The sequence below is a fragment of the Microtus oregoni genome, unplaced genomic scaffold (genome assembly GCF_018167655.1).
Source record: "Microtus oregoni isolate MIOR12 unplaced genomic scaffold, Mior012 000067F_001, whole genome shotgun sequence".
NCBI lineage: Eukaryota > Metazoa > Chordata > Mammalia > Rodentia > Cricetidae > Microtus > Microtus oregoni.
In genome coordinates, this window is record NW_024543954.1 from 823,978 (window position 1) to 835,454 (window position 11,477).

Below are 11,477 nucleotides of genomic sequence, written 5' to 3' on the forward strand. Positions count from 1 at the left end.
ATGTTTCAAGTCTTCCAGGAGACCGGTTAGGCATTGCAGTGTCATCACTGTCAAAGTCAGGTTTTAGCATAGGGTTCCTAAGATGATGTCCCAGAGCCTAGACCAAGAGCTGATTGTTTCTCCACGTTAGCCTCTACTTATTTTATCCTTATTTTAATAAACTTCTGGTGGAAATTTGGCATTTCCCATGATTACAAATATAGGAAGCAGAACCCATGTTCAGACACACCTGTGACTTTGTCATCGAAGGACGTGTACAGATCATTACAGGTCCTGTAGCAGCAGCTTTGTACAGATCTAAAAATTAAATTACAAGCTCTACCTGTAGTCTGAATAATTTTAACTGTGATGTTACTGTATTGAGCCTGCCAGTAAGTAGATCTTGCAATTTGTTACCAATAAGGAATGCATATTACCATCTCACACTATAAAACAATGTAATACTCCTGTTTTCATGTTAACCCAGACTTGACGATGAGAATCCCAGAGCAGAGGTGGCCTCCAAATGTGGAGACAAATTAAAGATAAAATCTTCAGTTCCCTGGTAGGGGTAATGCGTTTGAGAGAGCAGTGGAACCCACATATTCTAGATATGGTGGTCCTTCTTAGCAAAAGATACTCAAGGCAAGCAAGCCTCATATTAAGCCGAGCAGCCCAGAATCCAGGAAACTCCAGGGCATATCTAAGAAGACAAAGAGGAAATGGGTCTGGTAAGAGGGTAAGGGAAGGGAGTAGAAGCCAATTGTCCTACACTAAACATCAGGAAAGAAGTTGGACTTTTGCCCTTAAACTAAACAATACTTGCTCATGCCTGTAATTCCAGGACTTAGGCAGTTGAGGCAAGAGGATGGGAATAATAAGTAAGACAGACTGGACAACAGTAGAAGATTTTGTCTTAGAAACAAACAAAATATACGTTGCAAGCATCCAACCACTAAGCTATATCTTCAGCCATTTTTAACTTTTTGAGTCAGGGGTTCATTCAAGCAGTCTTCCCTTAAATTTTCAATCCTCCTGCTTCAGCTTCCCTATCAGCTGGAATTACAGATATCAGACATGAGGCCACATATTTTTTCATAACAGGATTTCTCAGTCCACCAGCCCCCAAATCATGACACAGAGGCTTATTATTAGTTATGAATACTCGGTCTTAGCTTAGCTTGTTTCTAGCTAGCTTTTTAAATTTTCCTATTTCTCTTCACCTATATTTTGTCTTAGGGTTTTTTTACCTTTCTTTCATTCTGTATGTTCTACTTTCCTGTTTCTTCAATGTCTGTCTGTCTGGCAGATGCCTGACTGGCTGACCCGTGGCATCTTCCTCCTTGTCCCCTATATTCCTCCTCTTACTCTCTCTGTTCGCCAGCCTTGCCTATCCCTTGCCTACCTAGCTATTGGACATTCCATTTTTTTATTAGACTAATCAGGTACCTTAGGCGGGCAAGGTAAAACATCTTTACATAATTAAATAAATGCAACACATTTTTATATAGTTAATATTACATGTTGTTCCCTTGCAACACTACAACTCCCAACATCCCTCTGGACGGCAAGCGCGGGACACATTTCCCAGAAGCCTTTGCATCCTCTGTTAAAAGCAAGGACAAGCCACGAGTTCGCCCCTTCCCTCTCCTTCTTTAACCCTTCCCTTTGTCCCTTCCTTTCACTTTTCCTAGTGTGTTTTCCCCTCCCATTAAAAAGTGTACCACGTGGTACCGCCGCGTGTCTGTGTCTTTTCCCTGCGTAATCGTCTTTACCCCATAGGACAAACGGGAATTAAGAACAACATTTTGGTGCCGCCGCATCGACTCGGAGACCTCTCCGTCCGGTGCCCGAGGCTTTGCCTCTGGGCTTCACCGACAAGGTCCAAAGAACCGACAGCCTTCGCTCACCACCACCTGTTTCCACGGCCATTTCAACAGCTTCATCCTGATCCGTGAGTTACCCTGAGTTGGCTTCCTTCCCCCTGGGGCGTTCAAAGACTGTCCGGCCGGCTTTCTTTGCACACCTCGGTCTAGGGCTAGGTTGCTAACCCGCCTCCCCCGTTTTTTTTTTGCCCTTGGCCGAAACGCTCAGTCCGCGCACCCGGAGTTCGGTGCTCCGGGCTTTTTTTCTCCTTCTTTCTTCCTTTTTTTCTAACTTTTTCCTGTCCACTTTCGGGCCACTTTTTGTGGCACCTCCGGGCCCTGTGCCCTAAAGAGCTTAATCGCCTCCTCCCAGCCGGGACTTTCTCTCCTGTACGGTTGCTGGGCTCGGGGCAGTTAAGTGTTAACACGCCCCAAATTCGCACGGACGCCTGCGTTTTTGGCTTGCCGTGTTCGCGGTACTCTGTTGGTACCTTTTGCGGCTGGGCTGCACTTCGGCCATGGGCTCAAAAAATTCTAAACCGGTCCCCCCATCTTCCCCGCTCGGACAGCTTCTGGAAGCTCTCCAACCCCACGCCCTCATTCCCTCCATAAAACTCTCCAAGTTAATACGGCTTTGTTCCAAGACTTGGCCTAAATACAATTTACAGGGCTCTATTCGCTGGCCTTCTCAGGGATCATTTGACCCTGACACTCTGCGGGAGCTGGCAAATTTTTGTCACCGGTCAGCTAAATGGAAGGAATTAATGTACGTGATGGCCTTCTTTTATATGGCTCTAAAAACTGACCCATCTACCTCGTCACACTGTTCACCGGCTCACATGTTATTGGCTCTACCCTCCCTCCAGGAACCCTCCGCTCCGACCATGGACCCCGATGACGATCCCCCGCCTCCCCGACCTCGTGACACCACTCCTTCCCGCCCTGCCCAATCGGGGGCCACCTCCTCTATCCCCCCTCCTTCAAAAGTTTCTTTTAGGTACAAAAAGGAGTCGCCTACACCTTCTCCCCACGCCTCTAAACGCTCCATTCCTAGGTCTCCAGGAGTTCCGCGTAAACATCCTTCTGGGTCGCCTTCCTGTTCCTCTGAATCCCCCAAAAAATCTCATTCCCCCCGTCTCATATATCCCAGCCTTTCCGATCCAGCTTCACCTAACTTCTCTCGCAGCAGGACTCGACTGCGAAGACAATTAACAATTTCTTCCCAGCACAGGAGGCGCAATAGGCGGGCCGAATCGACTTCGGATTCTTCCGGATTCTTCCGTCTCACCTCCCCGCCCCACCCCTCTGCCTCGGTCTTCCAAGACCCCCTCAGGCGCTAACCCCACCCGCCACCTTGCGCCTAATTTCACCCCTCCCCTGATCAACCCAAACCAGCTACCGTTCTGCCCTTACGAGAGGTAGCTGGGGTCGAGGGCCCACTTCGGGTACACGTCCCCTTCGCCTTATCGGAACTTTCACATATTTCTAAGCTACTAGGGTCATATACGGCTAACCCCACTAATTTCACAAAAGAGTTTCAATATTTAACCCAATCTTACAGCCTAACTTATCATGATATTTATATGATTCTCTTTAACAACTTGCTTCCTGAGGAACGCCGACGGGTCTGGGAGCAGGCGAGACTGCATGCTGACGAAGTACACCAGACTCAGCCTTCTCACCCACCTGGTGCAGAGGCAGTGCCCGAACAGGAACCCCACTGGGATTACAACTCCCCCGGGGGCATTCTGTCCAGAGACCGATTCTTAACCTGCCTTCTGGTGGGATTAAGAAAGGCGGCTCTCAAACCAGTCAATTATTCTAAACTTGCAGAAATATTTCAGGATACAAACGAGAATCCTTCCGCATTTCTTGACCGTCTCACCAAAGCTATGCTACAGTTCACAAACATGGACCCAGAATCCAACGAGGGCAGACAGCTCCTGATGTCCCACTTTGTCAACCAGTCCTACTCAGACATCAAGGCGAAACTCAGACGTTTGGAGAAGGGTCCCTTAACTCCACAGGCACAGATCCTGGAGATGGCCTTCAAGATCTACCACTCAAGGAATGACAAGGCCAGAAATCATTGCCACGTGATCACCGCACCCGCCAGGCCAGCCGAGGTGATGGACTCCACCGCCCGCCCTCCGCGCGCGGCTTCCCCGCCCCCCGGCCCATGCTTCAAGTGTGGTAAGACAGGTCACTGGTCAAAGGCGTGCCCCAATCCCCATCGCAACCCGAGGGGCCCCTGCCCAAGGTGTCACAGGGAGGGTCATTGGTCCACAGACTGCCCTCGTGCGTTCGGTGACGCTGGGGCAGCCGCCCCAGAGGACCCCCAGGTTGACCTATTGGGTCTGGCTCTGGAAGACTGAAGGTTCCCGGGCTCCTCCACTGACAACCCGACTGCTATGCCCATCTGCAACCAGGAGCCGCGGGTACTTCTTACAGTGTCGGGACGCCTCATCTCCTTTCTCTTGGACACCGGAGCAACATATTCGGTTCTAAGGGAATTTTGGGGGCCAACCTCCCCCTCACGTTCCCCTATTGTCGGGGTAGGGGGACAGCCTTATCTACCTCTCCAAACTCCACCTCTCAATTGCATATTTAAAGGTATCTTTCTCACTCATTCATTTCTAGTTCTACCAACCTGTCCAGTCCCACTCTTGGGAAGGGATCTTCTGACCAAGCTGGGAGCTTCCATTTCTTTTGCGCCCCCCACCCGTTTCGTTTCAGATCCGTCGGTGACACAGCTGCTGCTTCTCCTGGCTCCGCGACCCTCTGATACTAACATGTCTTTTCCCCTCCCAGCTTCCCAGGTGGACCCTCTCGTGTGGGACATCCAAAACCCAGCTGTCGCTAAACACCACCCCCCCGTCGTTATTCAGTTAAAGAACCCTACTGGGTATATCACCCAAGCCCAGTACCCGCTTCCTTCCCAAAGCCTCAAAGGACTAAAATCTATAATCTCTGATCTCTTGAGGAAGGGGCTGCTCCGCCCCACCTCATCCCCCTTTAACACTCCTATACTGGCTGTGAAAAAATCTAATGGAACTTATCGTTTGGTTCAGGACCTCCGGCTCATTAATTCTGCTGTCGTTCCCTTACACCCAGTGGTACCCAATCCTCTCACACTTCTGTCTAACATTCCTTCAGGGACCTCCCACTTCTCAGTCTTAGACCTAAAGGATGCCTTTTTCTCTATTCCTCTCAGCCCTCAGTCTCAGAACATCTTTGCCTTCACCTGGACAGATCCTGATACTAATTTCTCCACACAACTAACCTGGACCGTCCTCCCTCAGGGATATCGGGACAGCCCACACCTCTTTGGCCAGGCTCTGGCCTCTGATCTGCTCTCACTGTCCCTCCTTAAATCAAAACTGGTACTCTATGTCGATGACATCCTACTATGTAGCCCCTCTTTGGAGACTAGCAGGACTGACACCGCCACCTTATTAAACTTTTTATCCAAAAAGGGCTACAGAGTCTCGCCTTCGAAGGCTCAATTGTCCACCACTCAGGTAACGTATTTGGGGTTAACTATAACCCCAACACAAAAGGCTATCACCTTAGACAGAAAGAGACTAATTCAATCTCTTGCAGTTCCCTCCACCAAAGAAGAGGTTCTGTCATTCCTGGGAGTGGCCGGTTTCCTGCGATCCTGGATTCCCTCATTCTCTCTCCTCGCCCGCCCCCTATACGAAGCAGCCCTCGGCTCTATGCATGAGCCCCTGCTTCACCCCATCACCAAACCTTTCCGGAGACTCCAACAGGCCCTTACCCAGGCCCCAGCTCTCCATCTTCCGGATTTAACCCGCCCCTTTTCTCTTTACGTAGCAGAAAAAGAGGGCTATGCCCTGGGAGTTCTAGGCCATCAACCCCCGGCTTCTCATCGGAGACTTCCCCCCTTCCTGACCACCTGCTCACTCCCCTCCTGTTCCACTTACGCTCACTACTATGGGACTTCACAGATCACTCACTACCTCGACCATGTGCTAATACATGTCCGCCGCCAGTTAAAATAGGGGATGAGCTCAAGATAATCCTTCATACACGGTGACTCAAACTGGACCCTGCACTCTTAAGTTCCAAAGGACGCCGGATTCAGCCCCCCTACTACAGTCTAAGGACAACAATGGTCCCGATCCGTCGCTGTGTTAACACAACCTCCCTTCTTTAAATTCATAAATAACCGTCTAGCTGTCGTTACAGGTACCCCCAACAAATACGAAGACAAGTGGTAAGCAGATTCTCCTCTACAAAGCTCTTACGTAACAGGTCAGCTGCTGACTGCAGCAGCGGCCCCCTAAAATGTTAAGAGATGTATGGTTAGAATCTATTTCTTTTAAGACAGTTTCCTTAAGCTCCGGGATGCCAGCCCAACGGATCAAACACAAAGGAATAAGTATCACTTAATTTTTTTATCATTTCTTAACCCCGGACATCCTAAGACCCTCTCCCCCCCCCTCTTCACCCCAGCTCTCCAAAAATCCCCCCCCTCTTTTAATTTTTTCTTTTACTAATACAACTTTTGCCTTCCAGCATCTTAATGATGACCCAGCTACTCAGGAAAAGCCACACAGATTTCTTCAATCAGCCGCCTCAGACGACAGCCAGGACTTCAAACATCAGCGACCGACTACACCAGCCAGCAACCCTGGACATGGACATCAGTGACCAACTGCACCAGCGACCGCAAACGCCAGTGGGACATTGCCAAGATAATCGGACATTCCCTGGACCCCTCAACGCCCAAAGTCAGCAGGAAGCAGCCATGAGAGACTGGACTACGCCCCCATTCCCTACCCTTTAAGGTCCCCCAATTTTTTTTTTAATCAAACCAAAAGGGTGAAATGTTGTTCCCTTGCAACACTACAACTCCCAACATCCCTCTGGACGGCAAGCGCGGGACACATTTCCCAGAAGCCTTTGCATCCTCTGTTAAAAGCAAGGACAAGCCACGAGTTCGCCCCTTCCCTCCCCTTCTTTAACCCTTCCCTTTGTCCCTTCCTTTCACTTTTCCTAGTGTGTTTTCCCCTCCCATTAAAAAGTGTACCACGTGGTACCGCCGCGTGTCTGTGTCTTTTCCCTGCGTAATCGTCTTTACCCCATAGGACAAACGGGAATTAAGAACAACATTACACAACATAAACACATCTCTACATAGTTAAACAAATGCAACATAGCTTTACATAGTTAAAGTAATATCCCACAACATTAACAAGTGTAACACATCTTTAAAGGTTAAAGTAATATTCTACAATATTTTTTTAAGTTTAGAGTTTTGTTTGTTTTTAAATATTTATTTATTTGTTTATTGTTTTTTGAGACAGGATTTCTCTATAGCTTTGGCACCTGTCCCAGAACTTGCTCTATAGACCATGTTGGCCTTGAACTCACAGAGATCCATCTGTCTCTGCTTCCTGAGTGCTGGGATTGAAAGTGTGCACCACCACCACCTGGCTAATATTATTTATTTTTAATTTATGTGTATGGCTGTTTAACCTGCATGTATGCCTGTGAATGGTGCAAATGTAGTGTCTGGCCAGAATAGGGCATCAAATCCCCTGGAACTGGGCTGGTTGTAAGCTGCCTTCTGGGTGCTGAGACTCAAAATCTGATCCTCCAGAAGAGTAGCCAATGCTCTTAACTGCTGAGCCATCTCTTTACTTCAAGTTGAGAGTTTGTTAAATAGATAAGAGATAGTCCTGAGTTGCAGAGTTGAGAGCCAGAGTAGAGGAGGTAACACTTGTGACTGTTAGGAAAAGGACAGTAATAAACTGAGTATAGCATATGTTAATTCCAGCACCCAGGTAGCTGAGAGAGGAGGACTGCTGTGAGTTTGAAGCCAGCAACCTGGGCTATGCAGTGACATTCTGTCTCAAAGAAAATAAATATTTTAAAATAAATGTGTATTTTTTTAAAAATACAAAACCTGGGTGAGGTAGTTCATACCTGTAATCTCAGGAGGCCAGAAGATGAGGCAGGCAGATTATCACCTGTTTAAGACCAGTTTGGATTATAAATTGAGTTATAGTAACAGCCTGGACTATAGAGAGAAACCCTGTTTCAAGGGCAAAAGAGACTATTATGCACCAGAAACATGGATGCAGGCTTCAAGAAAGAACTGCCAGGGCTGGAGAGATGGCTCAGCCATTAAAGGCAAGGCTCACAACCAAAAATATATGGGTTCGGTTACCAGCACCTATGACTGTCTCTCCAGCCAATAAAAGAGAGAGATAGAGAGAGAGAGAGAGAGAGAGAGAGAGAGAGAGAGAGAGAGAGAGAGAGCGCTGCCAATTTCCACATTTTATGGGTATGTAAATTGGTTCTGGTCCAAGGTCACACTGCTGAGGAAAAGTCACAGCTGGTAGGTGCATAGCTTGGTATTAGAGTACAGAGAGCTTAAGGTCTCTGTGTTCTCCTTTCCCTCATCTCTACCTCCTCTTGACTATGACTGGCTGTGTGTCATTTTCAGAGCATTGAGCTGAGCCTAGTCTCCCTTCAATGCTAACTAATACATTTCTCACTGGGAGTGCTGGAACATGCAACTAACCCCAACACTTGACAGGTAGAGGCAGGAGTAAGTTTATTAAGTAAGCCTGGGCTATAATGTGAGACACCCTCCCCCCCTCCCCCCCCAAAAAACAAAGGAAGGACCTATGGATTTGATTGATGTAGATATACTGTATACATGTATTAAAAGTGTTGAAGAATCATAAATGATTAAAGACAAAAAACAAGTACTGTGGAACAATCTTTTTCTACACTATGAAAATGTATTACTTTCATTGGTTAATAAAAAGCTGATAGGCTGGTAACTGGGCAGGAAGTTAGGAAAAAAGTCAAACTGAGAATGATGGGAAGAAGGAGCACAGAGTCAGGAGAGAGATGCCAGCCAGCTGCATAAATGTATAAAAAATGAGGTAACAAGCCATGAGCCACGCGGCAAAGCATAAATATAAATATGGGTTAATTTAAGTGTAAGTTAGTAACAAACCTGAGCTATCGGTCAAATATTTGTAATTCATGTTCAGCCTCTGAATCAGTTTTTTTTTTTTTTTTGTGACTGGACGATGGATATAGGAAACATCTATTTACAAACAAGGACCTAGCAGGGTATGAGAGTGCACCTCTTTAATTTCAGATCTCTGAAGCAAAGGCAGGTGGACTTCTGTGACCTTGAGGAAAGTCTGATCTACATAGCTAGTTTCAAGCCAATCAGGGATACACAGTGAGATCTTGTGTAAAAAAAATGACTCATGAGATGATTTATGATTAGGAAGTAAAAGCACTAGTTGTGGAATACTATTTTAAGATGTGTTACATCTGTTTATGCTGTGAAACATTTGTTTAATGATGCAAAAATGAGTTGCATTCTCTTATGTTGCATTTGTTTAACTGTGAAGCTGTGTTACTTTGCCTGCCTAAAACACCTGATTGGTCTAATAAAGATCTGAACCGCCAATAGCTAGGCAGGAGAAAGGATAGGTGGGGCTGGAAGGTAGAAAGAATAAATAGGAAGAAAAATCTGGGAAGAGAAGATTGGGAAGCAAAAGGAAAAGGAGCGAAGGACTCCAGGGACCAGCCACCCAGCTACACAGCAAGCCACAGGGTAAGAAGTAAAGAAAGGTATACTGAAATAGAGTGCTTCATTTCTTTATGAATCCTGTTCTACTACTTTCAGGCAGGAGGGACAGGCTGCTCTGGTGTCATTGCTAGAGGCTCTGATCTCCTGCCTTGGCGGCTGCCTAGGCCTAACTGGTCCTTTACCCACTTTTGTCAGTGCTCTTCCTGGTTTGGAGTCTATCATCTGGAAAGGGCTCTGGCTCAGAAACTGTGACATTCAATTGCTCTAACATCTTTGCTTGTCTATAAACTAGAGTTTCTAATTACCACCCAGTTTCTCCTCCTCTGCTCCAGTTCACTTGCTGTATTTTCTCAGGGGAAATACATTGACAGTGTGAGGGTTCTCTGTTTTAGGGTCTATTAAAAGGCCCCATTGTTGGTGGTGGTTTTTTTATCTTACGCTTTTGAGGGCCCGCCACCCAGCTCCCAAATAATCACACAGAGACTTATTATTTCTTATGAAGGTCCAGCCTTAGCTTGGCTTGTTTCTAGCCAGCTTTTCTTAAATTATCCCAGCTACCTTTTGCCTCTGGGCTTTTTTTTATAACCTTTCTCTATTTCTGTATATCTTTTCTTTACTTTTTATTTCATGTCTGGCTGTGTGACTGGTTGGCTGGTCCCTAGTATCCTCCTTTCCTCCTTTTCTTGTTTCTTGATCTTTCTTGCTTCCTGATCCCTCTTTTTCTCCTTCTATTTATTCTCTCTGCCTGTCAGTCCTACCTATTATTCTCTTCTGCCAAGTTATTGGCCATTCAGCTCTTCATTAGGCCAATCATTTGTTTTAGATAGGCAAAATTACAGCTTCACAGAGTTAAACACAAGCAATATAAAAGAATGCAGCATATCTTTGCATCATTAAACAAATGGTTCCACAGTATAAATAAATGTAAATCACCTTAAAATAATATTTCACAACACATTGTCCTGGGTGGTGGCGGCACATGCCTTTAATTCCAGCATTTGGAGGGCAGAGGTAGACATATCTCTGTGAGTTCGAGGCCGGCCTAGCCTGGTCTACAAAGGGAGTCCTAGTACAGCCAGAGTTGTTACACAGAGAAACCCTGTCTTGAAAAACCAAAGGGAAAAAAGCATGTCTTTAATCACAGCACTATGGAGGTAGAGGCAGGTGGATCACTATGAATTGAAGGTCAGTCTGTTCCAGGACAGCCAGAGGTACATAGTGAGATACTGTCTCTGAGAAAAAAAAACCAATGTAGATATTTAAAACACACACACACACACACACACACACACACACACACACACACTTGCCTCTGGTTTTGTGACTGTGTGACTACAGGAAGTAGAAGGTTATTTGGGGCTCCACCCTTTGGGTAGGGAAATCCTCATTGTCTTCCTTTAATTTGGTCTAGATTCCCAAACTCAGACTTTACCTGATGGTATTTGGTTTTAAAAGGCCTTGAGACAAGTTAGCCTGGAAAATCCTACATGTGAAATCCCACCAAAGGGGAAGGTTGTTCTAATTTGTAATAAAGATCTGGGAAATGTTGCTCCATGCATTTAAAGCATCTAGGACAATAAGCAGGATTTTTATAGTATATAGAAGAAAAATAACAGCTTAGGCACCAAGAGAGAGAAATCCAAAGTCCTCAGGAAATAAAAACTTCCAGAGCCTTTTAGAGGCTATGAACTAGAAGGTGAAGACACTGTGGATACTGTTTCACTTTTATTTACTTTTTTTTTGGTGAAAATTGTTGGTGAAACTTGAGGCTAAGAATTGGGAAGCTGGAGAGCTGGAGGTTTTCTGTTTTTTTTTTTTTTTTTTTTAACATTTTTTAAAACCACATTCTTTTTGTAACCACAGAAGAAAAGGGCACACTAGGCCTTCTCATGCCAGCCAATCAGGAGAAGTCTTGCATCTACAGAAATCACAGAGACTTCTTGAATGCGCAGCCAGGAAGGCTGATGTGTACTTTTCAAGGGTCTTTTTCTGAATTCTGAATAAATGGAACACTGCCAATCTTTTCTCTGCTCTTGTCAAAG